This window comes from Rhinoderma darwinii (assembly GCF_050947455.1).
Source record: "Rhinoderma darwinii isolate aRhiDar2 chromosome 3 unlocalized genomic scaffold, aRhiDar2.hap1 SUPER_3_unloc_13, whole genome shotgun sequence".
NCBI classification, from domain to species: Eukaryota; Metazoa; Chordata; class Amphibia; order Anura; family Rhinodermatidae; genus Rhinoderma; species Rhinoderma darwinii.
In genome coordinates this window covers 1106782-1124095 of record NW_027461738.1, presented here as the reverse complement: position 1 = coordinate 1124095, position 17314 = coordinate 1106782, and the positions used below count along the sequence as shown (strand labels likewise).

General features: G+C 37.9%; 11 non-coding genes across 11 annotated transcripts; 2 read left to right on the top strand and 9 right to left on the bottom strand.

Moving 5' to 3' along the window:
• Nucleotides 1-124: 124 nt before the first annotated feature.
• TRNAT-AGU (transfer RNA threonine (anticodon AGU)) lies at nt 125-198 on the bottom strand. The gene has a single exon. It is a non-coding gene; the product is annotated as a tRNA-Thr (tRNA).
• A 1487-nt stretch (nt 199-1685) lies between these two features.
• On the bottom strand, nt 1686-1759 carry TRNAT-AGU (transfer RNA threonine (anticodon AGU)). Its single transcript has one exon. It is a non-coding gene; the product is annotated as a tRNA-Thr (tRNA).
• Nucleotides 1760-3245: 1486 nt separating this feature from the next.
• TRNAT-AGU (transfer RNA threonine (anticodon AGU)) lies at nt 3246-3319 on the bottom strand. The gene has a single exon. It is a non-coding gene; the product is annotated as a tRNA-Thr (tRNA).
• A 1486-nt stretch (nt 3320-4805) lies between these two features.
• Nucleotides 4806-4879, bottom strand: TRNAT-AGU (transfer RNA threonine (anticodon AGU)). Its single transcript has one exon. It is a non-coding gene; the product is annotated as a tRNA-Thr (tRNA).
• A 1684-nt stretch (nt 4880-6563) lies between these two features.
• On the top strand, nt 6564-6645 carry TRNAS-UGA (transfer RNA serine (anticodon UGA)). Its single transcript has one exon. It is a non-coding gene; the product is annotated as a tRNA-Ser (tRNA).
• A 1281-nt stretch (nt 6646-7926) lies between these two features.
• Nucleotides 7927-8000, bottom strand: TRNAT-AGU (transfer RNA threonine (anticodon AGU)). Its single transcript has one exon. It is a non-coding gene; the product is annotated as a tRNA-Thr (tRNA).
• A 3046-nt stretch (nt 8001-11046) lies between these two features.
• TRNAT-AGU (transfer RNA threonine (anticodon AGU)) lies at nt 11047-11120 on the bottom strand. The gene has a single exon. It is a non-coding gene; the product is annotated as a tRNA-Thr (tRNA).
• Nucleotides 11121-12606: 1486 nt separating this feature from the next.
• TRNAT-AGU (transfer RNA threonine (anticodon AGU)) lies at nt 12607-12680 on the bottom strand. Its single transcript has one exon. It is a non-coding gene; the product is annotated as a tRNA-Thr (tRNA).
• A 918-nt stretch (nt 12681-13598) lies between these two features.
• Nucleotides 13599-13680, top strand: TRNAS-UGA (transfer RNA serine (anticodon UGA)). Its single transcript has one exon. It is a non-coding gene; the product is annotated as a tRNA-Ser (tRNA).
• A 1278-nt stretch (nt 13681-14958) lies between these two features.
• On the bottom strand, nt 14959-15032 carry TRNAT-AGU (transfer RNA threonine (anticodon AGU)). The gene has a single exon. It is a non-coding gene; the product is annotated as a tRNA-Thr (tRNA).
• Nucleotides 15033-16508: 1476 nt separating this feature from the next.
• On the bottom strand, nt 16509-16582 carry TRNAT-AGU (transfer RNA threonine (anticodon AGU)). The gene has a single exon. It is a non-coding gene; the product is annotated as a tRNA-Thr (tRNA).
• Nucleotides 16583-17314: the final 732 nt, after the last annotated feature.

Genomic DNA, 17314 nt, shown 5'->3' with positions numbered 1-17314 from the left:
TCTCTGTCACCAATGAAAAACCCGATAGATTTTTAATTGCCTATAAAGAATTTGATTCATCATATACTTTAGTTATGTAAACTTAAATAATAAACAAGTGAATAAACTAAAGCAACAAATAGCAAGGCACTGCTGAGATTTGAACTCAGGATCTCCTGTTTACTAGACAGGCGCTTTAACCAACTAAGCCACAGCACCAAAGCACTTTTCTTCTCACGGTGTCCTACCACACAGCTCAGTTCAGAGCAAAAGACTGATCTCATATTTTTGGCTAGCCCCTTAGGTGTAGTTGCCAGAAGTCTTAACAGTCAGGGTACATAAGTTGTGATGGCCGAGTGGTTAAGGCGTTGGATTTGAAATCCAATGGGGTCCCCCTGCACAGATTCAAGTCCTGTTCACAACGTTCTATTTTAAGAAGAGAACTTCCAGAAACATATTAAAGTTTGTCACCTATAGAAAGAGTTATTTTAATTCCATCCTCTTTATCACTGATTAATTACATTAATAATAGTGGTTCCAGCTGTGCCCCTGGCTTACAACTCTGAAAAGCGAGCAATATTTAGAGTATAAATCACTATAACTACAGCATCCCATTTGTCCAGACTTTTATTTTCCTCTTGATAAAAACAAATCAGGTTGGTTGGACAACTTCTGTCCTTAGTAAATCTCTGCTTGCTGTCAATTATAATACTATTTTCTGTCACATACTCCTGTATATAGTCCCTTAAATGGACTCTGTCACCAGTTTATCAATTCCCAATTTCCTAACTAGCCTAATAGGCGCTATGATGCTGATAACTACAGTGTGATTTGTTGTTTTTTTTAAAAAAACGTTTATTTGCAAAGTTATGAGCATTTATTTATATATACTAATGTAGCTCTAATAGCCAAATAGGAGATGACTCCTTTTTACTCTGGGCAGCTAATGTTTTCTGTATGACGCTGTCCAATCAGCATACAACTTCTCCCCCTTCCCTGTCCAGCAACACAGTGTGATCATATAGTACACTGCGTCCATTCCCGACTGTGTTTTCAACAGGTGATATCTTCGGTTCTGTCACAGCTAGAACTGTGATTTTGGTGTCATATGAAAGAGTAGAATCCAGTCTTTCAAATGCCACCAAATCTGCTTTTTTAGGTGGCCCACAGCCCGAGATATGGCTGTTTGAATTGATCCTCCTTCCCTGTAGCTTGAGTTTCACAATGTGTGTGAAGCAACTTCATGCTGATAGGACAGCATCAGATGCTGAGAGTCAGCTCCACCTCAGGAGAATTGCTGCTGTTACCTCCCAGATGTCTAATAAAGGCTAAATTACATATTTAGAAAATGCTCATAATTTTGCAAATAATAAACATTTTTTTTTACTACAAATCACCCTGTAGTTATCAGCAGCAAAGCACCAATTAGACTAGTTAGGAGTTAGGGACCTGATAAACTGGTAACAGAGTCCCTTTAAGAGCTCTTCAAAAGTTTTTCCCACAATGGATGTTAAGCTTACTGGTCTATAATTACTTTGTATTGAACTTACTACTTATAGAAAACTCAATGACATTCATGGGGTCTCTGTCACCAATGAAAAACCCGATAGATTTTTAATTGCCTATAAAGAATTTGATTCATCATATACTTTAGTTATGTAAGCTTAAATAATAAACAAGTGGATAAACTAAAGCAACAAATAGCAAGGCACTGCTGAGATTTGAACTCAGGATCTCCTGTTTACTAGACAGGCGCTTTAACCAACTAAGCCACAGCACCAAAGCACTTTTCTTCTCTCGGTGTCCTACCACACAGCTCAGTTCAGAGCAAAAGACTGATCTCATATTTTTGGCTAGCCCCTTAGGTGTAGTTGCCAGAAGTCTTAACAGTCAGGGTACATAAGTTGTGATGGCCGAGTGGTTAAGGCGTTGGATTTGAAATCCAATGGGGTCCCCCTGCACAGATTCAAGTCCTGTTCACAACGTTCTATTTTAAGAAGAGAACTTCCAGAAACATATTAAAGTTTGTCACCTATAGAAAGAGTTATTTTAATTCCATCCTCTTTATCACTGATTAATTACATTAATAATAGTGGTTCCAGCTGTGCCCCTGGCTTACAACTCTGAAAAGCGAGCAATATTTAGAGTATAAATCACTATAACTGCAGCATCCCATTTGTCCAGACTTTTATTTTCCTCTTGATAAAAACAAATCAGGTTGGTTGGACAACTTCTGTCCTTAGTAAATCTCTGCTTGCTGTCAATTATAATACTATTTTCTGTCACATACTCCTGTATATAGTCCCTTAAATGGACTCTGTCACCAGTTTATCAATTCCCAATTTCCTAACTAGCCTAATAGGCGCTATGATGCTGATAACTACAGTGTGATTTGTTGTTTTTTTAAAAAAAACGTTTATTTGCAAAGTTATGAGCATTTATTTATATATACTAATGTAGCTCTAATAGCCAAATAGGAGATGACTCCTTTTTACTCTGGGCAGCTAATGTTTTCTGTATGACGCTGTCCAATCAGCATACAACTTCTCCCCCTTCCCTGTCCAGCAACACAGTGTGATCATATAGTACACTGCGTCCATTCCCGACTGTGTTTTCAACAGGTGATATCTTCGGTTCTGTCACAGCTAGAACTGTGATTTTGGTGTCATATGAAAGAGTAGAATCCAGTCTTTCAAATGCCACCAAATCTGCTTTTTTAGGTGGCCCACAGCCCGAGATATGGCTGTTTGAATTGATCCTCCTTCCCTGTAGCTTGAGTTTCACAATGTGTGTGAAGCAACTTCATGCTGATAGGACAGCATCAGATGCTGAGAGTCAGCTCCACCTCAGAAGAATTGCTGCTGTTACCTCCCAGATGTCTAATAAAGGCTAAATTACATATTTAGAAAATGCTCATAATTTTGCAAATAATAAACATTTTTTTTACTACAAATCACCCTGTAGTTATCAGCAGCAAAGCACCAATTAGACTAGTTAGGAGTTAGGGACCTGATAAACTGGTAACAGAGTCCCTTTAAGAGCTCTTCAAAAGTTTTTCCCACAATGGATGTTAAGCTTACTGGTCTATAATTACTTTGTATTGAACTTACTACTTATAGAAAACTCAATGACATTCATGGGGTCTCTGTCACCAATGAAAAACCCGATAGATTTTTAATTGCCTATAAAGAATTTGATTCATCATATACTTTAGTTATGTAAACTTAAATAATAAACAAGTGAATAAACTAAAGCAACAAATAGCAAGGCACTGCTGAGATTTGAACTCAGGATCTCCTGTTTACTAGACAGGCGCTTTAACCAACTAAGCCACAGCACCAAAGCACTTTTCTTCTCACGGTGTCCTACCACACAGCTCAGTTCAGAGCAAAAGACTGATCTCATATTTTTGGCTAGCCCCTTAGGTGTAGTTGCCAGAAGTCTTAACAGTCAGGGTACATAAGTTGTGATGGCCGAGTGGTTAAGGCGTTGGATTTGAAATCCAATGGGGTCCCCCTGCACAGATTCAAGTCCTGTTCACAACGTTCTATTTTAAGAAGAGAACTTCCAGAAACATATTAAAGTTTGTCACCTATAGAAAGAGTTATTTTAATTCCATCCTCTTTATCACTGATTAATTACATTAATAATAGTGGTTCCAGCTGTGCCCCTGGCTTACAACTCTGAAAAGCGAGCAATATTTAGAGTATAAATCACTATAACTACAGCATCCCATTTGTCCAGACTTTTATTTTCCTCTTGATAAAAACAAATCAGGTTGGTTGGACAACTTCTGTCCTTAGTAAATCTCTGCTTGCTGTCAATTATAATACTATTTTCTGTCACATACTCCTGTATATAGTCCCTTAAATGGACTCTGTCACCAGTTTATCAATTCCCAATTTCCTAACTAGCCTAATAGGCGCTATGATGCTGATAACTACAGTGTGATTTGTTGTTTTTTTTAAAAAAACGTTTATTTGCAAAGTTATGAGCATTTATTTATATATACTAATGTAGCTCTAATAGCCAAATAGGAGATGACTCCTTTTTACTCTGGGCAGCTAATGTTTTCTGTATGACGCTGTCCAATCAGCATACAACTTCTCCCCCTTCCCTGTCCAGCAACACAGTGTGATCATATAGTACACTGCGTCCATTCCCGACTGTGTTTTCAACAGGTGATATCTTCGGTTCTGTCACAGCTAGAACTGTGATTTTGGTGTCATATGAAAGAGTAGAATCCAGTCTTTCAAATGCCACCAAATCTGCTTTTTTAGGTGGCCCACAGCCCGAGATATGGCTGTTTGAATTGATCCTCCTTCCCTGTAGCTTGAGTTTCACAATGTGTGTGAAGCAACTTCATGCTGATAGGACAGCATCAGATGCTGAGAGTCAGCTCCACCTCAGAAGAATTGCTGCTGTTACCTCCCAGATGTCTAATAAAGGCTAAATTACATATTTAGAAAATGCTCATAATTTTGCAAATAATAAACATTTTTTTTACTACAAATCACCCTGTAGTTATCAGCAGCAAAGCACCAATTAGACTAGTTAGGAGTTAGGGACCTGATAAACTGGTAACAGAGTCCCTTTAAGAGCTCTTCAAAAGTTTTTCCCACAATGGATGTTAAGCTTACTGGTCTATAATTACTTTGTATTGAACTTACTACTTATAGAAAACTCAATGACATTCATGGGGTCTCTGTCACCAATGAAAAACCCGATAGATTTTTAATTGCCTATAAAGAATTTGATTCATCATATACTTTAGTTATGTAAGCTTAAATAATAAACAAGTGAATAAACTAAAGCAACAAATAGCAAGGCACTGCTGAGATTTGAACTCAGGATCTCCTGTTTACTAGACAGGCGCTTTAACCAACTAAGCCACAGCACCAAAGAACTTTTCTTCTCACGGTGTCCTACCACACAGCTCAGTTCAGAGCAAAAGACTGATCTCATATTTTTGGCTAGCCCCTTAGGTGTAGTTGCCAGAAGTCTTAACAGTCAGGGTACATAAGTTGTGATGGCCGAGTGGTTAAGGCGTTGGATTTGAAATCCAATGTGGTCCCCCTGCACAGATTCAAGTCCTGTTCACAACGTTCTATTTTAAGAAGAGAACTTCCAGAAACATATTAAAGTTTGTCACCTATAGAAAGAGTTATTTTAATTCCATCCTCTTTATCACTGATTAATTACATTAATAATAGTGGTTCCAGCTGTGCCCCTGGCTTACAACTCTGAAAAGCGAGCAATATTTAGAGTATAAATCACTATAACTACAGCATCCCATTTGTCCAGACTTTTATTTTCCTCTTGATAAAAACAAATCAGGTTGGTTGGACAACTTCTGTCCTTAGTAAATCTCTGCTTGCTGTCAATTATAATACTATTTTCTGTCACATACTCCTGTATATAGTCCCTTAAATGGACTCTGTCACCAGTTTATCAATTCCCAATTTCCTAACTAGCCTAATAGGCGCTATGATGCTGATAACTACAGTGTGATTTGTTGTTTTTTTTAAAAAAACGTTTATTTGCAAAGTTATGAGCATTTATTTATATATACTAATGTAGCTCTAATAGCCAAATAGGAGATGACTCCTTTTTACTCTGGGCAGCTAATGTTTTCTGTATGACGCTGTCCAATCAGCATACAACTTCTCCCCCTTCCCTGTCCAGCAACACAGTGTGATCATATAGTACACTGCGTCCATTCCCGACTGTGTTTTCAACAGGTGATATCTTCGGTTCTGTCACAGCTAGAACTGTGATTTTGGTGTCATATGAAAGAGTAGAATCCAGTCTTTCAAATGCCACCAAATCTGCTTTTTTAGGTGGCCCACAGCCCGAGATATGGCTGTTTGAATTGATCCTCCTTCCCTGTAGCTTGAGTTTCACAATGTGTGTGAAGCAACTTCATGCTGATAGGACAGCATCAGATGCTGAGAGTCAGCTCCACCTCAGGAGAATTGCTGCTGTTACCTCCCAGATGTCTAATAAAGGCTAAATTACATATTTAGAAAATGCTCATAATTTTGCAAATAATAAACATTTTTTTTTACTACAAATCACCCTGTAGTTATCAGCAGCAAAGCACCAATTAGACTAGTTAGGAGTTAGGGACCTGATAAACTGGTAACAGAGTCCCTTTAAGAGCTCTTCAAAAGTTTTTCCCACAATGGATGTTAAGCTTACTGGTCTATAATTACTTTGTATTGAACTTACTACTTATAGAAAACTCAATGACATTCATGGGGTCTCTGTCACCAATGAAAAACCCGATAGATTTTTAATTGCCTATAAAGAATTGGATTCATCATATACTTTAGTTATGTAAGCTTAAATAATAAACAAGTGGATAAACTAAAGCAACAAATAGCAAGGCACTGCTGAGATTTGAACTCAAGATCTCCTGTTTACTAGACAGGCGCTTTAACCAACTAAGCCACAGCACCAAAGCACTTTTCTTCTCACGGTGTCCTACCACACAGCTCAGTTCAGAGCAAAAGACTGATCTCATATTTTTGGCTAGCCCCTTAGGTGTAGTTGCCAGAAGTCTTAACAGTCAGGGTACATAAGTTGTGATGGCCGAGTGGTTAAGGCGTTGGATTTGAAATCCAATGGGGTCCCCCTGCACAGGTTCAAGTCCTGTTCACAACGTTCTATTTTAAGAAGAGAACTTCCAGAAACATATTAAAGTTTGTCACCTATAGAAAGAGTTATTTTAATTCCATCCTCTTTATCACTGATTAATTACATTAATAATAGTGGTTCCAGCTGTGCCCCTGGCTTACAACTCTGAAAAGCGAGCAATATTTAGAGTATAAATCACTATAACTACAGCATCCCATTTGTCCAGACTTTTATTTTCCTCTTGATAAAAACAAATCAGGTTGGTTGGACAACTTCTGTCCTTAGTAAATCTCTGCTTGCTGTCAATTATAATACTATTTTCTGTCACATACTCCTGTATATAGTCCCTTAAATGGACTCTGTCACCAGTTTATCAATTCCCAATTTCCTAACTAGCCTAATAGGCGCTATGATGCTGATAACTACAGTGTGATTTGTTGTTTTTTTAAAAAAAACGTTTATTTGCAAAGTTATGAGCATTTATTTATATATACTAATGTAGCTCTAATAGCCAAATAGGAGATGACTCCTTTTTACTCTGGGCAGCTAATGTTTTCTGTATGACGCTGTCCAATCAGCATACAACTTCTCCCCCTTCCCTGTCCAGCAACACAGTGTGATCATATAGTACACTGCGTCCATTCCCGACTGTGTTTTCAACAGGTGATATCTTCGGTTCTGTCACAGCTAGAACTGTGATTTTGGTGTCATATGAAAGAGTAGAATCCAGTCTTTCAAATGCCACCAAATCTGCTTTTTTAGGTGGCCCACAGCCCGAGATATGGCTGTTTGAATTGATCCTCCTTCCCTGTAGCTTGAGTTTCACAATGTGTGTGAAGCAACTTCATGCTGATAGGACAGCATCAGATGCTGAGAGTCAGCTCCACCTCAGAAGAATTGCTGCTGTTACCTCCCAGATGTCTAATAAAGGCTAAATTACATATTTAGAAAATGCTCATAATTTTGCAAATAATAAACATTTTTTTTACTACAAATCACCCTGTAGTTATCAGCAGCAAAGCACCAATTAGACTAGTTAGGAGTTAGGGACCTGATAAACTGGTAACAGAGTCCCTTTAAGAGCTCTTCAAAAGTTTTTCCCACAATGGATGTTAAGCTTACTGGTCTATAATTACTTTGTATTGAACTTACTACTTATAGAAAACTCAATGACATTCATGGGGTCTCTGTCACCAATGAAAAACCCGATAGATTTTTAATTGCCTATAAAGAATTTGATTCATCATATACTTTAGTTATGTAAGCTTAAATAATAAACAAGTGAATAAACTAAAGCAACAAATAGCAAGGCACTGCTGAGATTTGAACTCAGGATCTCCTGTTTACTAGACAGGCGCTTTAACCAACTAAGCCACAGCACCAAAGCACTTTTCTTCTCACGGTGTCCTACCACACAGCTCAGTTCAGAGCAAAAGACTGATCTCATATTTTTGGCTAGCCCCTTAGGTGTAGTTGCCAGAAGTCTTAACAGTCAGGGTACATAAGTTGTGATGGCCGAGTGGTTAAGGCGTTGGATTTGAAATCCAATGTGGTCCCCCTGCACAGATTCAAGTCCTGTTCACAACGTTCTATTTTAAGAAGAGAACTTCCAGAAACATATTAAAGTTTGTCACCTATAGAAAGAGTTATTTTAATTCCATCCTCTTTATCACTGATTAATTACATTAATAATAGTGGTTCCAGCTGTGCCCCTGGCTTACAACTCTGAAAAGCGAGCAATATTTAGAGTATAAATCACTATAACTACAGCATCCCATTTGTCCAGACTTTTATTTTCCTCTTGATAAAAACAAATCAGGTTGGTTGGACAACTTCTGTCCTTAGTAAATCTCTGCTTGCTGTCAATTATAATACTATTTTCTGTCACATACTCCTGTATATAGTCCCTTAAATGGACTCTGTCACCAGTTTATCAATTCCCAATTTCCTAACTAGCCTAATAGGCGCTATGATGCTGATAACTACAGTGTGATTTGTTGTTTTTTTTAAAAAAACGTTTATTTGCAAAGTTATGAGCATTTATTTATATATACTAATGTAGCTCTAATAGCCAAATAGGAGATGACTCCTTTTTACTCTGGGCAGCTAATGTTTTCTGTATGACGCTGTCCAATCAGCATACAACTTCTCCCCCTTCCCTGTCCAGCAACACAGTGTGATCATATAGTACACTGCGTCCATTCCCGACTGTGTTTTCAACAGGTGATATCTTCGGTTCTGTCACAGCTAGAACTGTGATTTTGGTGTCATATGAAAGAGTAGAATCCAGTCTTTCAAATGCCACCAAATCTGCTTTTTTAGGTGGCCCACAGCCCGAGATATGGCTGTTTGAATTGATCCTCCTTCCCTGTAGCTTGAGTTTCACAATGTGTGTGAAGCAACTTCATGCTGATAGGACAGCATCAGATGCTGAGAGTCAGCTCCACCTCAGAAGAATTGCTGCTGTTACCTCCCAGATGTCTAATAAAGGCTAAATTACATATTTAGAAAATGCTCATAATTTTGCAAATAATAAACATTTTTTTTACTACAAATCACCCTGTAGTTATCAGCAGCAAAGCACCAATTAGACTAGTTAGGAGTTAGGGACCTGATAAACTGGTAACAGAGTCCCTTTAAGAGCTCTTCAAAAGTTTTTCCCACAATGGATGTTAAGCTTACTGGTCTATAATTACTTTGTATTGAACTTACTACTTATAGAAAACTCAATGACATTCATGGGGTCTCTGTCACCAATGAAAAACCCGATAGATTTTTAATTGCCTATAAAGAATTTGATTCATCATATACTTTAGTTATGTAAACTTAAATAATAAACAAGTGAATAAACTAAAGCAACAAATAGCAAGGCCCTGCTGAGATTTGAACTCAGGATCTCCTGTTTACTAGACAGGCGCTTTAACCAACTAAGCCACAGCACCAAAGCACTTTTCTTCTCACGGTGTCCTACCACACAGCTCAGTTCAGAGCAAAAGACTGATCTCATATTTTTGGCTAGCCCCTTAGGTGTAGTTGCCAGAAGTCTTAACAGTCAGGGTACATAAGTTGTGATGGCCGAGTGGTTAAGGCGTTGGATTTGAAATCCAATGGGGTCCCCCTGCACAGATTCAAGTCCTGTTCACAACGTTCTATTTTAAGAAGAGAACTTCCAGAAACATATTAAAGTTTGTCACCTATAGAAAGAGTTATTTTAATTCCATCCTCTTTATCACTGATTAATTACATTAATAATAGTGGTTCCAGCTGTGCCCCTGGCTTACAACTCTGAAAAGCGAGCAATATTTAGAGTATAAATCACTATAACTACAGCATCCCATTTGTCCAGACTTTTATTTTCCTCTTGATAAAAACAAATCAGGTTGGTTGGACAACATCTGTCCTTAGTAAATCTCTGCTTGCTGTCAATTATAATACTATTTTCTGTCACATACTCCTGTATATAGTCCCTTAAATGGACTCTGTCACCAGTTTATCAATTCCCAATTTCCTAACTAGCCTAATAGGCGCTATGATGCTGATAACTACAGTGTGATTTGTTGTTTTTTTTAAAAAAACGTTTATTTGCAAAGTTATGAGCATTTATTTATATATACTAATGTAGCTGTAATAGCCAAATAGGAGATGACTCCTTTTTACTCTGGGCAGCTAATGTTTTCTGTATGACGCTGTCCAATCAGCATACAACTTCTCCCCCTTCCCTGTCCAGCAACACAGTGTGATCATATAGTACACTGCGTCCATTCCCGACTGTGTTTTCAACAGGTGATATCTTCGGTTCTGTCACAGCTAGAACTGTGATTTTGGTGTCATATGAAAGAGTAGAATCCAGTCTTTCAAATGCCACCAAATCTGCTTTTTTAGGTGGCCCACAGCCCGAGATATGGCTGTTTGAATTGATCCTCCTTCCCTGTAGCTTGAGTTTCACAATGTGTGTGAAGCAACTTCATGCTGATAGGACAGCATCAGATGCTGAGAGTCAGCTCCACCTCAGAAGAATTGCTGCTGTTACCTCCCAGATGTCTAATAAAGGCTAAATTACATATTTAGAAAATGCTCATAATTTTGCAAATAATAAACATTTTTTTTACTACAAATCACCCTGTAGTTATCAGCAGCAAAGCACCAATTAGACTAGTTAGGAGTTAGGGACCTGATAAACTGGTAACAGAGTCCCTTTAAGAGCTCTTCAAAAGTTTTTCCCACAATGGATGTTAAGCTTACTGGTCTATAATTACTTTGTATTGAACTTACTACTTATAGAAAACTCAATGACATTCATGGGGTCTCTGTCACCAATGAAAAACCCGATAGATTTTTAATTGCCTATAAAGAATTTGATTCATCATATACTTTAGTTATGTAAGCTTAAATAATAAACAAGTGAATAAACTAAAGCAACAAATAGCAAGGCACTGCTGAGATTTGAACTCAGGATCTCCTGTTTACTAGACAGGCGCTTTAACCAACTAAGCCACAGCACCAAAGAACTTTTCTTCTCACGGTGTCCTACCACACAGCTCAGTTCAGAGCAAAAGACTGATCTCATATTTTTGGCTAGCCCCTTAGGTGTAGTTGCCAGAAGTCTTAACAGTCAGGGTACATAAGTTGTGATGGCCGAGTGGTTAAGGCGTTGGATTTGAAATCCAATGGGGTCCCCCTGCACAGATTCAAGTCCTGTTCACAACGTTCTATTTTAAGAAGAGAACTTCCAGAAACATATTAAAGTTTGTCACCTATAGAAAGAGTTATTTTAATTCCATCCTCTTTATCACTGATTAATTACATTAATAATAGTGGTTCCAGCTGTGCCCCTGGCTTACAACTCTGAAAAGCGAGCAATATTTAGAGTATAAATCACTATAACTACAGCATCCCATTTGTCCAGACTTTTATTTTCCTCTTGATAAAAACAAATCAGGTTGGTTGGACAACTTCTGTCCTTAGTAAATCTCTGCTTGCTGTCAATTATAATACTATTTTCTGTCACATACTCCTGTATATAGTCCCTTAAATGGACTCTGTCACCAGTTTATCAATTCCCAATTTCCTAACTAGCCTAATAGGCGCTATGATGCTGATAACTACAGTGTGATTTGTTGTTTTTTTTAAAAAAACGTTTATTTGCAAAGTTATGAGCATTTATTTATATATACTAATGTAGCTCTAATAGCCAAATAGGAGATGACTCCTTTTTACTCTGGGCAGCTAATGTTTTCTGTATGACGCTGTCCAATCAGCATACAACTTCTCCCCCTTCCCTGTCCAGCAACACAGTGTGATCATATAGTACACTGCGTCCATTCCCGACTGTGTTTTCAACAGGTGATATCTTCGGTTCTGTCACAGCTAGAACTGTGATTTTGGTGTCATATGAAAGAGTAGAATCCAGTCTTTCAAATGCCACCAAATCTGCTTTTTTAGGTGGCCCACAGCCCGAGATATGGCTGTTTGAATTGATCCTCCTTCCCTGTAGCTTGAGTTTCACAATGTGTGTGAAGCAACTTCATGCTGATAGGACAGCATCAGATGCTGAGAGTCAGCTCCACCTCAGAAGAATTGCTGCTGTTACCTCCCAGATGTCTAATAAAGGCTAAATTACATATTTAGAAAATGCTCATAATTTTGCAAATAATAAACATTTTTTTTACTACAAATCACCCTGTAGTTATCAGCAGCAAAGCACCAATTAGACTAGTTAGGAGTTAGGGACCTGATAAACTGGTAACAGAGTCCCTTTAAGAGCTCTTCAAAAGTTTTTCCCACAATGGATGTTAAGCTTACTGGTCTATAATTACTTTGTATTGAACTTACTACTTATAGAAAACTCAATGACATTCATGGGGTCTCTGTCACCAATGAAAAACCCGATAGATTTTTAATTGCCTATAAAGAATTTGATTCATCATATACTTTAGTTATGTAAGCTTAAATAATAAACAAGTGAATAAACTAAAGCAACAAATAGCAAGGCACTGCTGAGATTTGAACTCAGGATCTCCTGTTTACTAGACAGGCGCTTTAACCAACTAAGCCACAGCACCAAAGCACTTTTCTTCTCACGGTGTCCTACCACACAGCTCAGTTCAGAGCAAAAGACTGATCTCATATTTTTGGCTAGCCCCTTAGGAGTAGTTGCCAGAAGTCTTAACAGTCAGGGTACATAAGTTGTGATGGCCGAGTGGTTAAGGCGTTGGATTTGAAATCCAATGGGGTCCCCCTGCACAGATTCAAGTCCTGTTCACAACGTTCTATTTTAAGAAGAGAACTTCCAGAAACATATTAAAGTTTGTCACCTATAGAAAGAGTTATTTTAATTCCATCCTCTTTATCACTGATTAATTACATTAATAATAGTGGTTCCAGCTGTGCCCCTGGCTTACAACTCTGAAATTTATCAATTCCCAATTTCCTAACTAGCCTAATAGGCGCTATGATGCTGATAACTACAGTGTGATTTGTTGTTTTTTTTAAAAAAACGTTTATTTGCAAAGTTATGAGCATTTATTTATATATACTAATGTAGCTCTAATAGCCAAATAGGAGATGACTCCTTTTTACTCTGGGCAGCTAATGTTTTCTGTATGACGCTGTCCAATCAGCATACAACTTCTCCCCCTTCCCTGTCCAGCAACACAGTGTGATCATATAGTACACTGCGTCCATTCCCGACTGTGTTTTCAACAGGTGATATCTTCGGTTCTGTCACAGCTAGAACTGTGATTTTGGTGTCATATGAAAGAGTAGAATCCAGTCTTTCAAATGCCACCAAATCTGTTGGCACCAATGGCTGTTTGAATTGATCCTCCTTCCCTGTAGCTTGAGTTTCACAATGTGTGTGAAGCAACTTCATGCTGATAGGACAGCATCAGATGCTGAGTTCAGAGCAAAAGACTGATCTCATATTTTAGGCTAGCCCCTTAGGTGTAGTTGCCAGAAGTCTTAACAGTCAGGGTACATAAGTTGTGATGGCCGAGTGGTTAAGGCGTTGGATTTGAAATCCAATGGGGTCTCCCTGCACAGGTTCAAGTCCTGTTCACAACGTTCTATTTTAAGAAGAGAACTTCCAGAAACATATTAAAGTTTGTCACCTATAGAAAGAGTTTTAATTCCATCCTCTTTATCACTGATTAATTACATTAATAATAGTGGTTCCAGCTGTGCCCCTGGCTTACAACTCTGAAAAGCGAGCAATATTTAGAGTATAAATCACTATAACTACAGCATCCCATTTGTCCAGACTTTTATTTTCCTCTTGATAAAAACAAATCAGGTTGGTTGGACAACTTCTGTCCTTAGTAAATCTCTGCTTGCTGTCAATTATAATACTATTTTCTGTCACATACTCCTGTATATAGTCCCTTAAATGGACTCTGTCACCAGTTTATCAATTCCCAATTTCCTAACTAGCCTAATAGGCGCTATGATGCTGATAACTACAGTGTGATTTGTTGTTTTTTTTTAAAAAACGTTTATTTGCAAAGTTATGAGCATTTATTTATATATACTAATGTAGCTCTAATAGCCAAATAGGAGATGACTCCTTTTTACTCTGGGCAGCTAATGTTTTCTGTATGACGCTGTCCAATCAGCATACAACTTCTCCCCCTTCCCTGTCCAGCAACACAGTGTGATCATATAGTACACTGCGTCCATTCCCGACTGTGTTTTCAACAGGTGATATCTTCGGTTCTGTCACAGCTAGAACTGTGATTTTGGTGTCATATGAAAGAGTAGAATCCAGTCTTTCAAATGCCACCAAATCTGCTTATTTAGGTGGCCCACAGCCCGAGATATGGCTGTTTGAATTGATCCTCCTTCCCTGTAGCTTGAGTTTCACAATGTGTGTGAAGCAACTTCATGCTGATAGGACAGCATCAGATGCTGAGAGTCAGCTCCACCTCAGAAGAATTGCTGCTGTTACCTCCCAGATGTCTAATAAAGGCTAAATTACATATTTAGAAAATGCTCATAATTTTGCAAATAATAAACATTTTTTTTACTACAAATCACCCTGTAGTTATCAGCAGCAAAGCACCAATTAGACTAGTTAGGATTTAGGGACCTGATAAACTGGTAACAGAGTCCCTTTAAGAGCTCTTCAAAAGTTTTTCCCACAATGGATGTTAAGCTTACTGGTCTATAATTACTTTGTATTGAACTTACTACTTATAGAAAACTCAATGACATTCATGGGGTCTCTGTCACCAATGAAAAACCCGATAGATTTTTAATTGCCTATAAAGAATTTGATTCATCATATACTTTAGTTATGTAAGCTTAAATAATAAACAAGTGAATAAACTAAAGCAACAAATAGCAAGGCACTGCTGAGATTTGAACTCAGGATCTCCTGTTTACTAGACAGGCGCTTTAACCAACTAAGCCACAGCACCAAAGCACTTTTCTTCTCACGGTGTCCTACCACACAGCTCAGTTCAGAGCAAAAGACTGATCTCATATTTTTGGCTAGCCCCTTAGGTGTAGTCTTAACAGTCAGGGTACATAAGTTGTGATGGCCGAGTGGTTAAGGCGTTGGATTTGAAATCCAATGGGGTCCCCCTGCACAGATTCAAGTCCTGTTCACAACGTTCTATTTTAAGAAGAGAACTTCCAGAAACATATTAAAGTTTGTCACCTATAGAAAGAGTTATTTTAATTCCATCCTCTTTATCACTGATTAATTACATTAATAATAGTGGTTCCAGCTGTGCCCCTGGCTTACAACTCTGAAAAGCGAGCAATATTTAGAGTATAAATCACTATAACTACAGCATCCCATTTGTCCAGACTTTTATTTTCCTCTTGATAAAAACAAATCAGGTTGGTTGGACAACTTCTGTCCTTAGTAAATCTCTGCTTGCTGTCAATTATAATACTATTTTCTGTCACATACTCCTGTATATAGTCCCTTAAATGGACTCTGTCACCAGTTTATCAATTCCCAATTTCCTAACTAGCCTAATAGGCGCTATGATGCTGATAACTACAGTGTGATTTGTTGTTTTTTTTTAAAAAACGTTTATTTGCAAAGTTATGAGCATTTATTTATATATACTAATGTAGCTCTAATAGCCAAATAGGAGATGACTCCTTTTTACTCTGGGCAGCTAATGTTTTCTGTATGACGCTGTCCAATCAGCATACAACTTCTCCCCCTTCCCTGTCCAGCAACACAGTGTGATCATATAGTACACTGCGTCCATTCCCGACTGTGTTTTCAACAGGTGATATCTTCGGTTCTGTCACAGCTAGAACTGTGATTTTGGTGTCATATGAAAGAGTAGAATCCAGTCTTTCAAATGCCACCAAATCTGCTTTTTTAGGTGGCCCACAGCCCGAGATATGGCTGTTTGAATTGATCCTCCTTCCCTGTAGCTTGAGTTTCACAATGTGTGTGAAGCAACTTCATGCTGATAGGACAGCATCAGATGCTGAGAGTCAGCTCCACCTCAGAAGAATTGCTGCTGTTACCTCCCAGATGTCTAATAAAGGCTAAATTACATATTTAGAAAATGCTCATAATTTTGCAAATAATAAACATTTTTTTTACTACAAATCACCCTGTAGTTATCAGCAGCAAAGCACCAATTAGACTAGTTAGGATTTAGGGACCTGATAAACTGGTAACAGAGTCCCTTTAAGAGCTCTTCAAAAGTTTTTCCCACAATGGATGTTAAGCTTACTGGTCTATAATTACTTTGTATTGAACTTACTACTTATAGAAAACTCAATGACATTCATGGGGTCTCTGTCACCAATGAAAAACCCGATAGATTTTTAATTGCCTATAAAGAATTTGATTCATCATATACTTTAGTTATGTAAGCTTAAATAATAAACAAGTGAATAAACTAAAGCAACAAATAGCAAGGCACTGCTGAGATTTGAACTCAGGATCTCCTGTTTACTAGACAGGCGCTTTAACCAACTAAGCCACAGCACCAAAGCACTTTTCTTCTCACGGTGTCCTACCACACAGCTCAGTTCAGAGCAAAAGACTGATCTCATATTTTTGGCTAGCCCCTTAGGTGTAGTCTTAACAGTTAGGGTACATAAGTTGTGATGGCCGAGTGGTTAAGGCGTTGGATTTGAAATCCAATGGGGTCCCCCTGCACAGATTCAAGTCCTGTTCACAACGTTCTATTTTAAGAAGAGAACTTCCAGAAACATATTAAAGTTTGTCACCTATAGAAAGAGTTATTTTAATTCCATCCTCTTTATCACTGATTAATTACATTAATAATAGTGGTTCCAGCTGTGCCCCTGGCTTACAACTCTGAAAAGCGAGCAATATTTAGAGTATAAATCACTATAACTACAGCATCCCATTTGTCCAGACTTTTATTTTCCTCTTGATAAAAACAAATCAGGTTGGTTGGACAACTTCTGTCCTTAGTAAATCTCTGCTTGCTGTCAATTATAATACTATTTTCTGTCACATACTCCTGTATATAGTCCCTTAAATGGACTCTGTCACCAGTTTATCAATTCCCAATTTCCTAACTAGCCTAATAGGCGCTATGATGCTGATAACTACAGTGTGATTTGTTGTTTTTTTTAAAAAAACGTTTATTTGCAAAGTTATGAGCATTTATTTATATATACTAATGTAGCTCTAATAGCCAAATAGGAGATGACTCCTTTTTACTCTGGGCAGCTAATGTTTTCTGTATGA